The following is a 16,210-nucleotide window of genomic DNA, read 5'->3' as shown; positions in this document are numbered from 1 at the left end:
GTCTGAGCCTGACACTTTGCCAATTCTGGTAAGATTCCGCCCTTGGTGTGAGTCCCCTGGAGCAGAGCTTATCTGTGACCTCACCTCTGGTGAGCTGGTACATGAATGATCTTTTCCCCGGGCCTGGTTGCAGTACATCCGTGCCCACTAACCCTTCAACTGCAGATCCCGGAGCTGGTAAGATTAAATGAAGGGATCTCTTTATGAGTGCTTTGCCATTGCTTTATCTTCTGCTGGGGATGCTATGACTGGGCAGATGGCAGTTTTTCAATGTCTAAAAGCAGAAAACCAGAAAGGATGGAGTGAAGAAAAGAGGCTGGGAAAGAAATCAATCGGTCCATGGTAACACCATTGATGCACGATCAATTGCACAAAAGACTCAGATTGGTACAACTGTGTCTTTATTACAGTCAGATGCGTGGCCTCCTGCTGCAGCTGGCGAAATGGCTGATCAGGAGGAAGTCAAGCATATTTATACGGCTCCTTGTGGGCGGAGGTAGCTGGCAGGGGCTACTGGCGAACCTGTAGTGCAGGTCCTACCTTACATCCCCTAATACAGGTGCACACAGTGGATTACCACATTCACCCCCTGTTAAAAATGAGTCCGGCGGGGGTGGCGTGGAACTATATACAGATTTACAAATAATTTACAGAGGGGAGGGGGAAAAAAAAAAATGTCCCTCTTGTAGTCTGGCGCCCGTCAAAGGTTAAGTCTGTCCGGTGGTTTGACGGTTCGCTGGGAGCAACGTAGTGGTGGTGGTGATGTCGGTGCTGGCGGTGTCGGCGTCGACGTCGGTGCTGGTGGTGTTGGTGCTGGCCAGTAGTTGGATGACTCTGGGAGCGTGCTGAAATCTTCCTCATCCTCTAGCGTGGGCAGGGGAAGGAGGGATGGACCTGGTGGGGCTAATGCTGGGAGTGCCAGGGGAAGGGAGGGTGGTGCGTGGGTGGGGAAATGTGTGGGAGTGGAACCTTAGGGAGCCAGGTCACTGAGTGAGACCGTATCCTGTCGGCCATCGGGAAACTCCACATAGGCATACTGGGGGTTGGCGTGGAGCAGGTGTACCCTGTCCACCAAGGGGTCCGCCTTGTGGAGTCGGACCTGCCTACGTAGAAGAACTGGTCCTGGAGCTGCCAGCCAAGTCTGGAGCGACACCCCGGATGTAGACTTCCTGGGGAAGGTAAAAACACGTTCATGGGGTGTGTTATTTGTGGCGGTGCACAGTAGAGTCCGGATTGAGTGCAGTACATCCGGGAGGACCTGCTGCCAGCGAGCGGCTGGGAGGTTTCTGGACCGTAGGGCCAGCTGGACGGCCCTCCAAACCGTCCTGTTCTCCCTCTCTACCTGCCCGTTTTCCCGGGAATTATATCTGGTAGTCCTGCTGGAGGCGATACCTCTGCTGAGCAGGAACTGACACAGCTCATCGCTCATGAATGAGGATCTCCTGTCGCTGTGGATGTAATCGGGGAAACCGAACAGAGCAAAGATGGAGTTGAGGGCCTTGATGACGGTGGCAGACGTCATATCGGGGCATGGGATGGCGAAGCGGAACCTGGAGAATTCATCGGCCACACTGAGGGGAGGGGCCCTTTGAAATCAACGCTGAGGCGTTCAAAGGGGCGGGACGCTTTCACCAGGCGCGCGTGGTCTGGCCGGTAGAAGTGTGGCTTGCACTCCACACAGACCTGGCAGTCTCTGGTGACTGTCCGTACTTCCTCGATGGAGTAGGGCAGATTGCTTTGACGAGGTGGTACAATCGAGTGATCCCCGGGTGACAACGGCTGTCATGCAGGGCATGGAGTTGGTTTACTTGTGCGCTGGCACATGTACCTCGAGAGAGGGTGTCTGGGGGCTTGTTGAGCTTGCCGGGATGATACAAAATCTCGTAATTGTAGGTGGAGAGCTCGATTCTCCACCGCATGATTTTATCATTTTTGATCTTGCCCCACTGCATGGTGTTAAACATGAAGGCTACCGACCATTGGTCAGTTAGGAGAGTGAATCTCCTGCCGGCCAGGTAATGCCTCCAATGCCGCACCGCTTTAACGATAGCCTGGGCCTCCTTTTCAACAGACGAGTGTCGAATTTCAGAGGCATGAAGAGTGTGGGAAAAGAATGCCACGGGTCTGCCTGCCTAGTTTAGAGTGGCGGCGAGGGCGACATCTGAAGCGTCGCTCTCTACTTGAAAGGGCAGTGTCTCATCTACTGTGTGCTTCCCGGCCTTGGCTATGTCTGCTCTAATACGGGCGAAGGCATGTTGTGCCTCGGCCGTGAGGGGAATTTGAGTGGACTGTATAAGTGGGCGGGCTTGTCCGCGTAGTTTGGGACCCACTGGGCGTAGTTTGAGGGCCTTGGGGCAGTGGAGGAGGGGGAGCTCCATAACGGGGCGCATGCGGTCGGGATCGAGCCCCAGGAGTCTGTTTTGGGCTACGTAGCCGAGGATGGCTAAGCGATTGGCGCTGAACACGCACTTCTCCTTGTTGTAGGTGAGGTTGAGGAGAGTGGCGGTGTGGAGAAATTTGGCAAGGTTGGCATCGTGGTCATGCTGATCGTGGCTGCAGATGGTGACGTTGTCCAGGTACGGAAACGTGGCCCGCAGTCCGTACAGGTCAACCATTCGGTCCATTTCTCTTTCGAATACCGAGACCCCGTTAGTGACGCCGAAGGGAACCCTAAGAAATTGATAGAGGCGACTGTCCGCCTCGAAGGCGGTGTACGGATGATCCGATTTACAGATGAGGAGCTGGTGGTAGGCGGATGTAAGGTCAATCGTTGAGAAGACCCGGAACTGTGCAATCTGATTGACCATATCAGATATGCGAGGGAGTGGGTACACGTCGAGCTGAGTGTACCGATTGATGGTCTGGCTGTAGTCCACGACCATAATGTGTTTCTCCCCAGTTTTAACCACTACCACTTGGGCTCTCCAGGGGCTGTTGCTGGCCTCGATGATACCCACCCGAAGCAGCCGCTGGACTTTGGACCTGATGAAGGCCTTGTCCTGGGTGCTGTACCGTCTGCTCCTGGTGGCGACGGGCTTGCAATCCGCAGTTAGATTGGCAAAGAGGGAGGGGGGGGGTCAACCTTGAAGGTTGTGAGGCCGCAAACGGTGAGTTGGGGTAGGGGCCCGATGAATTTGAGGGTGAGGCTCTGGAGATTACACTGAAAATCCAGACCCAGCAATAGTGCAGCACAGAGGTTGGCGAAGACGTAGAGGCGGAAATTGCTGAATTCTACGCCCTGGACAGTGAGATTGACCACACAGAAACCTTGGATCGAGACAGAGTGGGATCCGGAGGCCAGGGAGATCCGTTGGTTGGCGGAGTAGTATTCTTCGATAAACAAATCATCATCTTTTGTTTTAGATTTGTCATTGAAATGAAATGAAATGAAAATCGCTTATTGTCACGAGTAGGCTTCAATGAAGTTACTGTGAAAAGCCCCTAGTCGCCATATTCCGGCGCCTGTCCGGGGAGGCTGGTACGGGAATCGAACCGTGCTGCTGGCCTGCTTGGTCTGCTTTAAAAGCCAGCGATTTAGCCTGGTGAGCTAAACCAGCTTCCTTTGGTCTACGTATTTATACATCTCTGGTACTCCCTTTAGTGATTACTTAGTTATAATGTATTTACCTTAACCCCTTGTGTAAATACAGTGATGCATATCACTACACACAAGAAGTGGGTTGAAAGAATTGATGAGGATCCTGCCTTGATGTGCCAAACCAGGGCTGGGGTCTAGGATATGACAAGGGGACGTGGTGTCCAGGCTTTGACATTGTAATCACTCAAAGTATGAAGCAAAGGCCCAAATCACAGAGCCTCAGGGAAATGAAATGTTTAAATTTATGGTTGTTCTTAATGATCACATACTACTATATTTTAACTTTTAGGAATAATTCCATTACAGGAATTAGGCTTTGGAACTTGCAGCAAATTGCCAATTACCATGGTTCATATCTGGGGCTGGATTCTCTGTTTTGGAGACTAAGTCGCCATGCCGGAGGTCTTTTCTGCCAGGAAGACTGGTTTAAAATGACCACCGATTTTCTGTTTTGCGGGGGGGCTAGCAGGGAGGCAGCGTAGAGTTGGCAGCTCTAGCTGCCGATTCGGCCCTCAGCACTTCTGGATCCGAGGCCACGCATGCGCACGGCGGCGGCCTGCAGTGGCTGCGTCGTGCTCCATGGCGAACTCAGCCCGCGGACCTGGACCGTCAAAGTAGTGCCGCCCTTCGGCCCCTCGCCCACCCACAGTGCCCCCAGCCCAAATGAAGCTCCCCTCCCCGCCTGCGGATCGGCCCCCCCCCCCCCCCCCCCCCCCCGACAGTGATGGCCCCAGATGAATCCACAGCCGCCACGGGAGGTTCCCGATTGGCCGGGGATGGAGCATCGCGGGGTGGGCCTCAGGCAAAATGGCCTGAGAATTAAAAACTGGCGCCGTTCATGTTATGGGTGTCAAAACGGATTCTCCGCCCCGTCGCCGAACGCGATTTCGACGCCGGGTAGCGGAGAATCCAGCCCCTGATTCTCAGTCAAGGAACTTACTTTTATTTACCCAGAAGTAAAGGGATTTGCAATCAGTAAGAAGAACTGTCAAAGAGATCAGGAAGACAATATTGGTTTGCTCAGTTGTCAGATAGGTGGCAGATGCAATTCAATGTGGATGAGTTAATGGATTTTTTTGGAATTAAAATGAGGGGTGGGTACAATGTTCAGTTGAAAGATGCTGAACAGCGTAAATGAATCAAGAAATTTAGATGTTTGAATATAAAATTCAACAAAAGTACAATATGGCTACATAAAGCAATAAAAATATAATCAGTATTTTTATAAATACACAAATAGATTCAATAAACAAAGTATGACAAATTTGCACAAAACAGCCCATAGTTAGAGTGCTGTGCAGAATTTAATGCTGTACATTACATAAACAACATTAAATCTGTAAGTGAGTGCACAGCATACATTCAGCAACATGATGCCACTAATTGGAACTATATTATGGGAACAGATTTGCGATACTGGTATTACATAGGATATACAGCACAGAAACAGATCATTCAGGATTTTATGCATATCCTTCTATTCCTTTCCCCCATGTAACCTGTCTAGTTTGCCATTCAGTGAATCCATGCTATCTGCCTCAATGTATTGTGGTAGTGGATCTCACATTCTAACAACTCTGATAACTGTTTACACTAGAGCAGAAAGACTGAGAGGAGATTTGTTGGGGATTCAGTGATATAGCATTATAAATTTAAAGCGATTACTGTGAGAATGAGGAGCATTTCAGAGAAATCTCTTTACATGGATGATAGTTGGAACATTTGGAAAAGTTGGAAATCTTTACCAGAGGGAATGGCTATGGTAGAATCAACTGCATGTTTAAGGGAAATTTGGATAAATATTTGGAGCAGAGGAAGGTACCAGGGTGGCGTAGTGAACTAGGGCTGGATTCTCTGCAGCCCCACACTGAAAATGCATCTGGCGCGGGGGCGGAGAGTCCACTTTAACTCTGAAATAGGGCCCAGCGCCGGTCTGGCGATTCTCCGGGCCCCGAAAATCGGCGTGACCGCGAAGTACGCCGCATGGCTGGGGGCCCATTGACAAAGACCCGCCCAGTGATCCTCCACTCCCGACCGGCCAAGTTCCCGAAGGCGTGCAACTAACCACCTATTGCCGGTCGGGATGCTGGCGTAGCGGCTGCGGACTCAGTCCGTGGCAGCCCTGGTTCGGGGAGGGGGGAGGGGTGGGGGGGGGGGGGGGGGGCGGGTAGATCGGACACAAGCGGTGGGAGGGCCTTGTAGGTGGCCAGGGGTTAGATCCACGGGGTTAGATAATCGGACGCATGACCGATCAGAGGTGGGTCTCATTTTTGCATCTGGCTTCGCGCTCCAAGTCCACCATGGAGCTCGGCGTGGCCGCTAGAGGCTGTCACCGTACACATGCGTGGACTCCAAACTGGAAGTGCGGGGGCCCGTATCCGCAGCTAAAGCTGTGAGATTTACTCTGGGTCCCTGCTAGCCCCCTCCAGGGCATTGAATTCGTTAATCATTTTTACAGGAATCTCTGGAGTAAATCTCCTTAATTTTTACACTGGCGTGGGGAGATAGTCCCTTTTTGGGAGAATCCAGCCCCTAGTTTTGGATTGCTCGATGCGAGAGTTGTCATGGAGACAGTGAGCTGAATGGATTTGTTTAATGGCAAACACTGATATGGTTCAATGAATCTACAAAATGTTCTCACTGGGGCAGGAATGTAGGTGCTTAGGATGTGGCTAATGATGCCAGTACGGAGGCCGGTGACCGATGCGGAGACCCAATATAATGAGGCCCATGTGGTCACCCCAGCTGGCATCAAGCGGTGCATCGAACTACTTAAAATGCAGTTCCATGCCTCGACTACTCTGATGTTGTACTGCCGTATACCTTACGGAGGGTCGCCCGCTTGGTGATGATCTGCTGTGCCCTTCACAACCTGGCACAGCAGTGGGGCGACGTACTGGAGGCGGAGGGGGAGGAACATGCAACCACTTCCAAGTAGGAGGAGGATGAGGATGAGCAGAAGCCAGACAAGGAGGGGCTAGAGAGCAAGCCCAGGGAGGACAATGCCGCATCCCAGAGTCAGCAAAATAGTAGTCCGCTAACAATAACAATAATATCATGGGCGGAATACCCCCCCCCCCCCCCCCCCCCCCCACCACCAGCTGCCTGTTTCTCAGTGACGGCGGGATTCATCTTCCTGCCACTTGTCAATGGGATTTCCCATTGAAACCACCCCACGCTGCTATGAAACCTGTTGGCGGGGTTACGCGACCAGTGGGAAAATAGAAGCGCAATGATTGGAGAATTTGGCCATATCACAAAGAAGTTTTAATTCTAACAGAACATGGCACAAGGCTTTGCCTTGGTGAGTCAGATCTTGCACTACTTATTATACTGGCAGTGTTTCCACACAATAGGTGATACATCAGAACTAATAATTTACAGTAACTGGATATCTTATATTGCAATTTTATTACATGACATCTTGGGATTTTTCTTAATGCCTTGTAAATCAAATTCTACAATTCTGCCCATTATTCTGTGAAAACTATATATGAGTGGATTCATTTTCTGTAAGTAATCAGACAATAATTAAAGGTTGGCTTTAAAAGTCAACTCAATTGTTCAGCTTTTAAAGAAAATAACTTGTTTTAGGTTACGAAAAGACACGCCTACCTATTTTCTCAGCTCAATATGCTTCGGTGTTCTCATACCTTATTTATAATTCAAACAAAGACTGTAATAAGTAGATGGTAAGTGCAGCCCATCATTTCTCTCTCTCTCCCTGCATGGAACACATGAATATACAAATAGTGCATGTTTTCCACTACACTCCCTGCACTCATTATTTGCCTAGTTTTTTTTTTGATTGGCTGAGCTAAGATGCACTAGCGCAATATGTTGCCTTATGAATTATAAGGTCTGTGGGAGCTTGCATTGTTAAAGGATAATAAAAAATGCTGGGATAAAAAATCAGCAACTGTGGAGAGAACAGGCTAAGTGATGAAACTTTGTATCTGAAATCGCGTGTTTGTCATCTCCATAGATGCTAATGATGGGCAGACCATTTCCAACATTCTCAGTGTTTGATACAGATTTTCATAATTTACAACTGCTGGTCACCATTTCAGTTGGAGTTTGGCGGAAGGCCCCCGCTGGGAATAGGCAGGAGCCTCACAAACCTATTCATATCAGGGTTCCATTTTGAATACTTGGGACAAAAGAGATTAAGGGCTATGGGGCGGGCGGGGGGTTAGGGGGGGTGGCGGGGTGGGGTGCTCAGGGTATTGGATTTGATGGTCAGCCATGATCATAATGAATGGCGGAGCAGGCTCGAAGGGCCGAATGGCCTCCTCCTGCTTCTATTTTCTATGTATGTTTCTAATTGGATTCTGATTAGATTTTAACCTGGGTCTGTAATTAAGTTGATGTAGCTTTTCCAAAAGGTGGAGGCTGAGCAGAGGCTATCAGATAGCTGAAGAGGCCCTCAGATGTAAATGAAAATGCTTTCATTCCAGGTCCAGGGGGTTCTCCCCCAGATCCCACAGGCAAGTCACAGCCTCTCCTGACGTGGAACCCTCCCCTCCTTCCCTTTGTATTAATCTCCTGAAAGCTCTACATGCAAAAAAACCTCTATCGTACTTTCTTGTTAGCAAGTCTGGCATTGGCACAGGCTGATGGCCTCAAGTTGTCAGAGTTTTCTGCCTTGCCTGCTGTACTTTTATACTGGTGAACTGCTTATTAGTGCCATGTAGTTGAGGCTCACCTTGGACTGGAAATCTGTGCCTATGAGTGCAATACGCACTTGCCCACACTCAGCAAGAAACCTGACCAGCGTCAACATGAAACTGAAAAAATGTGTTGTCCAGTCGCTGGTGTGGAGTGTTGCACTCTCTGGATCTGAGAGATGTACTCTGAAGAAAGAGGATAAGAAGAGCAGGATAAACAGTTTTTGAAAATCGGATACTCAGAATCTGCTGGATGGACAGAGAGGCAATTATTTGGATTATACCAAGTTCAGAAGTTCAGAAATCAAAGGGTTGCTGAGTTCAGTTAGAGAGAAAGATAGTATCGGCGTCGGAAATAGAGACCCGACAACCTTGTCCTGGCAAGAATTAAAGGTGAAATTGAAAGTAAAAGCAGAAGATGAAGAAGAAAAATTGCATGGGTGATGTGGGCTGAGGAAGGCTTAAAAAAAGCCAGAGAAGAACCATAGAATCTCTACAGTGCAGGAGGAGGCTGTTATAACCCCCATGGAGGTCACAGCATGAGGATTATCAGATTCCCCGTGACCTCCATAGAATATGAGGCGAGATTCTCCGAGCTTCCGCGGCTAGCAACGGAGAATGTGGCTCCGACCCACGATCGGGCTCGACGCCTTCCCATGATTCTCTATGGACTGGACAATCGCCGGCAGTCGCATGCACGTGGTCGACGTGGCGCCGGTCGGGGGCCATTGGAAGAGGACCCCGCGCCGATTCTCCGCCGGCAGCTGGCCGAGTTCCTGCCGGCATGGTTCACTCATGGTTCCACCCGACGGGCACTCGGAGTGCCGGCTGCGGACTCAGTCCTCAGCCGCCCTGGTGGGGGATGGGTAGATCCGTCACCAAGGGGGTCTCCAGGACGGGCAGGCCCGCGATCGGGGGGCCACCAATCGGCAGGTGGCATGACCTGACGGGGGCCTATATTGTTGGGGCCGGATTGCTGAGTGGGTTCGCCATGCAGCGCGGGGCCACAGCTGCCACGCGCATGCACGGACCCCTGGCTGGACATCCAGGGTCCCGTATCAGCAGCCGGAGCTGCGTGGACTACTCTGGGGCCCTGCAAGCCCCCTTCAAAATGGAGAATCACTCTGGTCTTTTCCAGGAAAGTCCAGATTGATACAGGCCCGTTTTCTCATGGGCATGGGGCCATAGCCCCATTTTCAGAGAATTCGGCCCATGAACTTCCCTGGTATCAGGAGTGAGGTTTCCCTCTTAACGTGGTGAAACCTCACCAGTATATAAACACTGGCCTGGGTGCAGGTCGGGGATGGAGACCCTTCGAGGAGTGGAGGTAATTATACGTCAAAATATACCCAGTCGTTGTTTTCTACCTGCTTGGTTATGCATGCTACTTTGGTGGATTCTACACTGGTAACAAGAATAAAGTCGAGCTGTTGTTGGCGCCGAGAACTATGCACTGGATCCACTTTGTCTCAGCCTTAAGCGACCTCACATCAATCCACATATTGGGGAAATGTCGCATGTTGGGAAACTCGAGCCGTTTCAAGCAGGTATCGATGACTGGGGCAGTATGTGGAATGCATGCAAATATTTTTTCGAAGAAGTGGGATCCTGGGGTTGAACAGCAAACTATGGTTTTGCTGATGGTTTGTGGAGGGCCTACGTACAGCCTCATTAAAAACCTCACCCACCCAGATGTGTCAGATTACCGGTCGTTCACTGCTTTGATGGCCCTGGTAGGGGAGCCTTTTGACCCAAAGCCACCTTTGATCCTTAGGCATTTCCAAAGTCAGCCTCGTTAATGTACTTGGCTTTTGTGGTCTTTGTGAACGCTATGACATCCCATCCATCCTGATAACACAATCACAAAGAACACATCATCCAACCGTATTGGTGCAGAGTGACACCGGCCATATGGGTGCATCCACCCAGATATTCCACCTTCACACCCAACCCTCCACCCCACTAATGTGCTCCCCCTCCCCAACTAGGCAGGACGCGACCCACCCAAGGGCAATGTCCACAGTAGCCCCTGCAGGAGGACACTGGTCAGGGGCTGCAGAGCATGCCACTGGCATGTGAAGTGCCAACCACCGCATCCCTGGTAGCAGGGCCAGAACCCCCACGATGCCGGGCACTGATGGAGCCGGGGGCAGAGGGCAGAGTGCCAGAGGGAATGGCTGGGGGTGGGAGTGGGAATGGCAGGAGAGGGGAACAACACGTCCGTGGGCAGGGTCTGCAGTGCTGACCGGGGCTACCATGTAGCCTGGTGGAACTGGTTGGGCACGTGGGTATGCACCATGCTAACATGCCTGTCTTTCACCCCCTGCAGACAATGGACTCTGGAATTCAACTAGATACGGTGGCTTTCATTCTAGCTGCCACAGCCCTGAGGGGTGCACTGAGGCTGTACGAGCTGGAGCTGCTCGAGGAGGATCAGGTGGTGCATAGCTGGTGGTTTTCGTGGCCACGGCACCCAAATATGGCGGCCGGTATGGGTGCTGGCATGCAGTGCAGCATGTGGGTCCAGCCGGCCTCCTTATTGGAAGGGGGAGAGCACAGTGCTGCCTCATATCCACCTCCTCCTTGGCCTGGTGGGAAGCCTGCTCTCCATCCTCACCGACTGCCTCGTGAGTTCATGAGCGCCGTGGGCAACACTGCCTGGACCGGCCAGCAGTGCCGTACAAAACTGCACTCCCCAGGGTGGCCAGGGTGAGTAGCAGCACTGTGCCATGACCTCTGCCAACTGCGTCCAGGCCCGGTGCATGGCAGCTGGTGGTAACCCCCTTCCCACACCGCCTCTCCTCCACGGCGTCCAGCTGTGTCTCCAGCTCAGCATTGCTGAAACGGGGTGCCGCTCTTTTTGCTGCCATCTAGTTTGCTGGGATGGTGTGTGTGGGGAATAGAGGGCCTATATGTGGCTGCAGCTTGTCAGTCTCTTGAATGTCAGACCTGACTCCTGCGAATCGGATACTGTTTTTCATTGCAATCGATCGTGCTAGCTCATTAACGGTTGATGAACACAATCGATTCCAATCAGAAATGGTGCCGGGTCCGCAGGGTCCAGGATTGTCACTCGGGAGGCTGATAGGCTGCAGCCGCATTTACACACTGCACCCCCCACACACACCATCCCAGCCAACAAGGTGGCAGCAAGACGCACGGCCCCGATCTTCACCGACGCAAAACTGGAGACCCTGCTAGATGCCGTGGAGGAGAGCTGGGTGACACTGTACCCCGGGGTTAGAAGGAGGCGGTCAGCCATCGTTGTTTGCTGGGCTGTAGAGGCTACTATGGGCATTGCCCTCGGGCAGGCCGCGTGATGCCTTGCCGGTGTGTGGCGGCTGGTTGTGGGGTGGCGGTGGCATGGCGGAAGGTGGGATGCGGGGTTGGGAGCTGGGGTGCAGGCTTGGAGGGTGATGGGGTGGGGTTCACTCTGCAGAATCACCGGCCCAGTACTGGGGAGGGGGTCAGGGGGGGGTCACTCCAGCCCACGGCCCATACCCCCTCCCCACTCCCGGCCCTGCCAGGACACCATGCACCTCCCCCCACCCCACCCCACCCCCGGCAGCCCACGGTCACGTCACTGCATGTCCTACCTCCTCTCTCTCCCTCATCAGCCATGGCACCTGTTTCCCAATTTTTAAAAGCACAAGCGAACCTCACTGTCGGGAATTCTCCCAGTGGAGGCAAAGACTCTCGGAGGCATTGGACTCGACCAGGTTGGGCCCGCTAATGATATGCAAATGGCGTTTGCTGTACATATGGAGGAACGCATTGACGCCATTGTCAAGGCACTGGACAATCGCAATTTGGCGGGAACACAACGTCGGTCATGATTTCAGCCTCAAAACCGATTCTCCACCCAATTGCCTTTCCCGATTTCAGTCATGGAGAATCTCGCCTTTAGTTTTTGCCCATACTACCTTCCATGGGAGTTCACTTCTGTCATTATTACGGCTGCCTACATCCCACCCCAGGCAGAAGTGAAGAAGGCACTTGATGAATTGTCCACCACTATAAATAACAGTGAAGCAGAATGCTCGGAGGCCTTGTTCATCGTGGGCGGGGACTTCAACCAGGCCAACCTCAAGAGTGTACTGCCAAAATTCCACCATCACACCTCTTGTGTTGTCCCACCAGTGGCGTCAACATTCTTGACCACTGCTACACAATAATCAAGGGTGCCTACTGTTCCATTCCCCGACCACACTTCGAAAAATTGGACCATGAGACAGTGCCTCTTCTCCTGTCATACAAGCAGAAACTTAGGCTGGAGGATCTGGATACAAAGGTTGTACAGTGCTGGTCCGAGATAACAGATGAGCTCCCAGACAAATGCTTGGAGTCAGTGAACATGTCCATATTCAAGAACTCAGTGCCCAACCTAAATGAGTATGCCACCACCGTCACAGACTTTATCAGCAAGTGTGTAGAAGATTGCGCGCCAAAGAAGATAGTACGTGTGTTCCCCAACCGAAAACACCCTCCTGAAGGTCAGGTCTGAAGTGTTTGAGACAGACGTGATCTACACACGAAATCCAGGTACGACTTCCGCAAGAGACAATACCAGACTAAGCTAGAGTCACAGACTAATGATACGGACTTTTGTTGATTGTGGCAAAACTTAAACAACGTAACAGGCTACAAAGCAAAGCAGAGTAGAATCTCCGACAGTAGCGCATCCCTCCCTGATTAACTCAATGCACTCTATGCTTGGTTCAAGCAGGAAACTATCAAACCATTGTTAACTGCCCCAGCAGCCTCGGACATATCCATATAGAACAGTACAGCACAGAACAGGCCCTTCGGCCCTCAATGTTGTGCCGAGCCATGATCACCCTACTCAAACCCACGTATCCACCCTATACCCGTAACCCAACAACCCCCCCTTAACCTTACTTTTTAGGACACTACGGGCAATTTAGCATGGCCAATCCACCTAACCCGCACATCTTTGGACTGTGGGAGGAAACCGGAGCACCCGGAGGAAACCCACGCACACAGGGAGAGGACGTGCAGACTCCACACAGACAGTGACCCAGCCGGGAATCGAACCTGGGACCCTGGAGCTGTGAAGCATTGATGCTAACCACCATGCTACCGTCACAGCTTTCAAAGTCAGATCTGCCTTCTTGAAAGTGAATCAGAGTCCCTGATCGTGCATTCAGATCCTGCGCGGACCAACTGGCGTGTGTGTTCGTGGAGATCTTTAACCTCTCCCTACTATGTTTTGAAGTTCCCAACTACTTCAAGACGTCCACCATCACAAAGGTGCCAACGAAGAACCAGGCAGCGTGCCCCAATGACTACCGTCCGGTGACCTTGACATTTATCGTTATGAAGTGCTTCGAGAGGTTTCTCATAAAACACATCAACTCCATACTCCCAGAATGCCTTGATCCACTGCAATTAGCATACCGCCACAACCGTGCCACAGCGGACGCCATCTCCGCCATCTCTCTGGCCCTACACTCATTCCTGGAACATCTCGACCCAAGGACTCCTTCATCAGACTCCTATGTATTGACTACAGCTCCACCTTCAACACCATAATCCCAGCCAAGCTCATATTAAAACTCAAAAATTTAGGACTTGACTCCTCCTTCTGCAATTGGATCCTCGACTTCCATAGACCACAATCATTAAGGACAAAGAGCAACAAGTCCTCCATGATAGTTCTCAATGCTTGAGCCACGCACGTCTGCCTAATTAGCCCCCTATTCTACTCCCTATACACACACGACTGCGTGGAAAAATTTGGCTCCGACTCCAATTACAAGTTTCCTGATGACACGGCCGTAGTGGATCGGATCTCAAACAATGATGAGTCAGAGTACAGGAGGGAGATAGAGAACCTAGTGGTGTGGTGTAACAATCTCTCCCTCAATGTCAGCAAAACTAAAGAGCTGGTCATTGACTTCAGGAAGCAAAGTATCGTACACGTCCCTCTCTGCATCAATGGGCTGAGGTGAAAATAGTTGACAGCTTCAAATTCTTATGTGTGCACATCACTAACAATTTGTCTTGGTCCACCCACATCAACGCTACGACCAAGAAAGCACAACATAGCCTATACTTCCTCAGAAAACTTGACTCTACTGATTTTTACAGATGCGCCATAGAAAGCATCTAATTTGGCTGCATCACAGCCTGGTATGGCAACTGCTCGGCCAAAGACTGTAAGAAACTACAGAGTCATGAACACGGCCCAGTCCATCATGAGAACCTGCCTCCCATCCATTGACTCTGTTGACACTTCCCGCTGCCTTAGGAAAGCGGGCAGCATAATCAAAGACCCCTCCCACCAAGGTTATTCTCTCTTCCAACTTCTTCCATCAGGCAGGAGATACAAAAGTCTGAGAAAACGCACTAACAGGTTCAAAAACAACTTCTTCCCCACTGTTACCAGACTCCGGAATGACCCTTTTATGGGCTGAACTGATCTCTTCACACATCTTCTCTACTGAGTAGTACTACACTCTGTATGCTCACCCAATGCCTGTGCCTATTGTGGTGATATGCCTATGAATAATATTGCATACAACAGCAATGCACCCTTCCACCAGCAGCTGGTGTCAGACATAAGTCATGTGACATCCGGCTACCAGCAGTTGGTAGTAAGGCATACCCAAGGAGAGCCGCATATCGGGTAGTTCCAGAGCAACCTAGTCTGTATCGTATTGTGCATGTTATCCTTCCGCATGTTAACTAATAATGATCATTCGAATAATAATCTTTAACCATAAATGCCTTATTAAAATGTTTGTAATAATAATAATGTTTATTGTCACAAGTAGGCTTACATTAATACTGCAATGAAGTTACCGTGAAAAGCCCCTAGTCGCCATATTCCGGTGCCTGCTCAGGTTCACGGAGGGAGAATTCAGAATGTCCAAATTATGTAACAGCGCATCTTTTTGGACTTGTGGAGGAAACCGGAGCACCTGATGGAAACCAATGCAGACACAGAGAGAACGTGCAGACTCCGCACAGACAGTGGCCCAAGCCGGGAATTGCACCTGGGACCCTGGCACTGTGAAGCAACTGTGCCAGCCACGATGCTACCATGCATCAGCAGCTCTGTATGAAGCATTGCAAGGATAAGACATTAGAACACAACTATGTATTTACACTGTATATTTATGCATATACTATATATTTTCATGTATGGAACGATCTGTCTGGACTGTATGCAGAACAATACTTTTCGCTGTACCTCGGTACACATGACAATAAATCAAATTAAATTAAATTGAATTCAATTCAATCATTCTTTCAGGTGAACTGTTAAACTGCAGCCTCATCTGTGTGCTTTGTTGGATGGAATGAATCCCATAAACACTATTTTGAAGAAGTGGCCAATATCTATCCCTCAATCAACATCACAAGGCAGGTGATATGGTCAGTATCACATTGCTCCTTGTGGACGTTTGCGGAGTTCAAATTGGCTATTACAACTAAGACTGCACTTCAAAAGTATTGAATGGTCAGCAAATCGCTTTGAGATGTTCCGTAGTCTTGAAAAGCACATCTTATTTTTTTTTAAATTCAGAGTCTCTACAGTGCAGAAGGAGGCCATTTGGCCCATTGTGTCTGCACTGACTCTCCGAAAGAGCACTCAACCTAGGCCAACTCCCCCACCCTGGGAGGCAACAGTGCTAACGACTGTGCGACCGTGCCGTCCACATGTTCCTTCTCTCTGTCTACTCAGGGTGCTCTAAACAATGACAGAATGCTATAACTGCAGCTTTGACGTTGTGCCATGAAGAAAATAGCCTGTAATATACATGGTGGCGGAAAAGCGCTGGTTTATTATTTTCAAAACTGTTTCCCGTTATATTTCTGCATCATAGATAAATGGATTTTCCAACACATCAGTGTAACTATGCCACGTGCTCCATGTTCATGCACAGATACAGCTGGTCTTACAAGATCTGTGGAAATG

This window comes from Scyliorhinus canicula, chromosome 11 (genome assembly GCF_902713615.1).
Source record: "Scyliorhinus canicula chromosome 11, sScyCan1.1, whole genome shotgun sequence".
NCBI lineage: Eukaryota > Metazoa > Chordata > Chondrichthyes > Carcharhiniformes > Scyliorhinidae > Scyliorhinus > Scyliorhinus canicula.
This window is presented reverse-complemented; position numbering follows the sequence as displayed.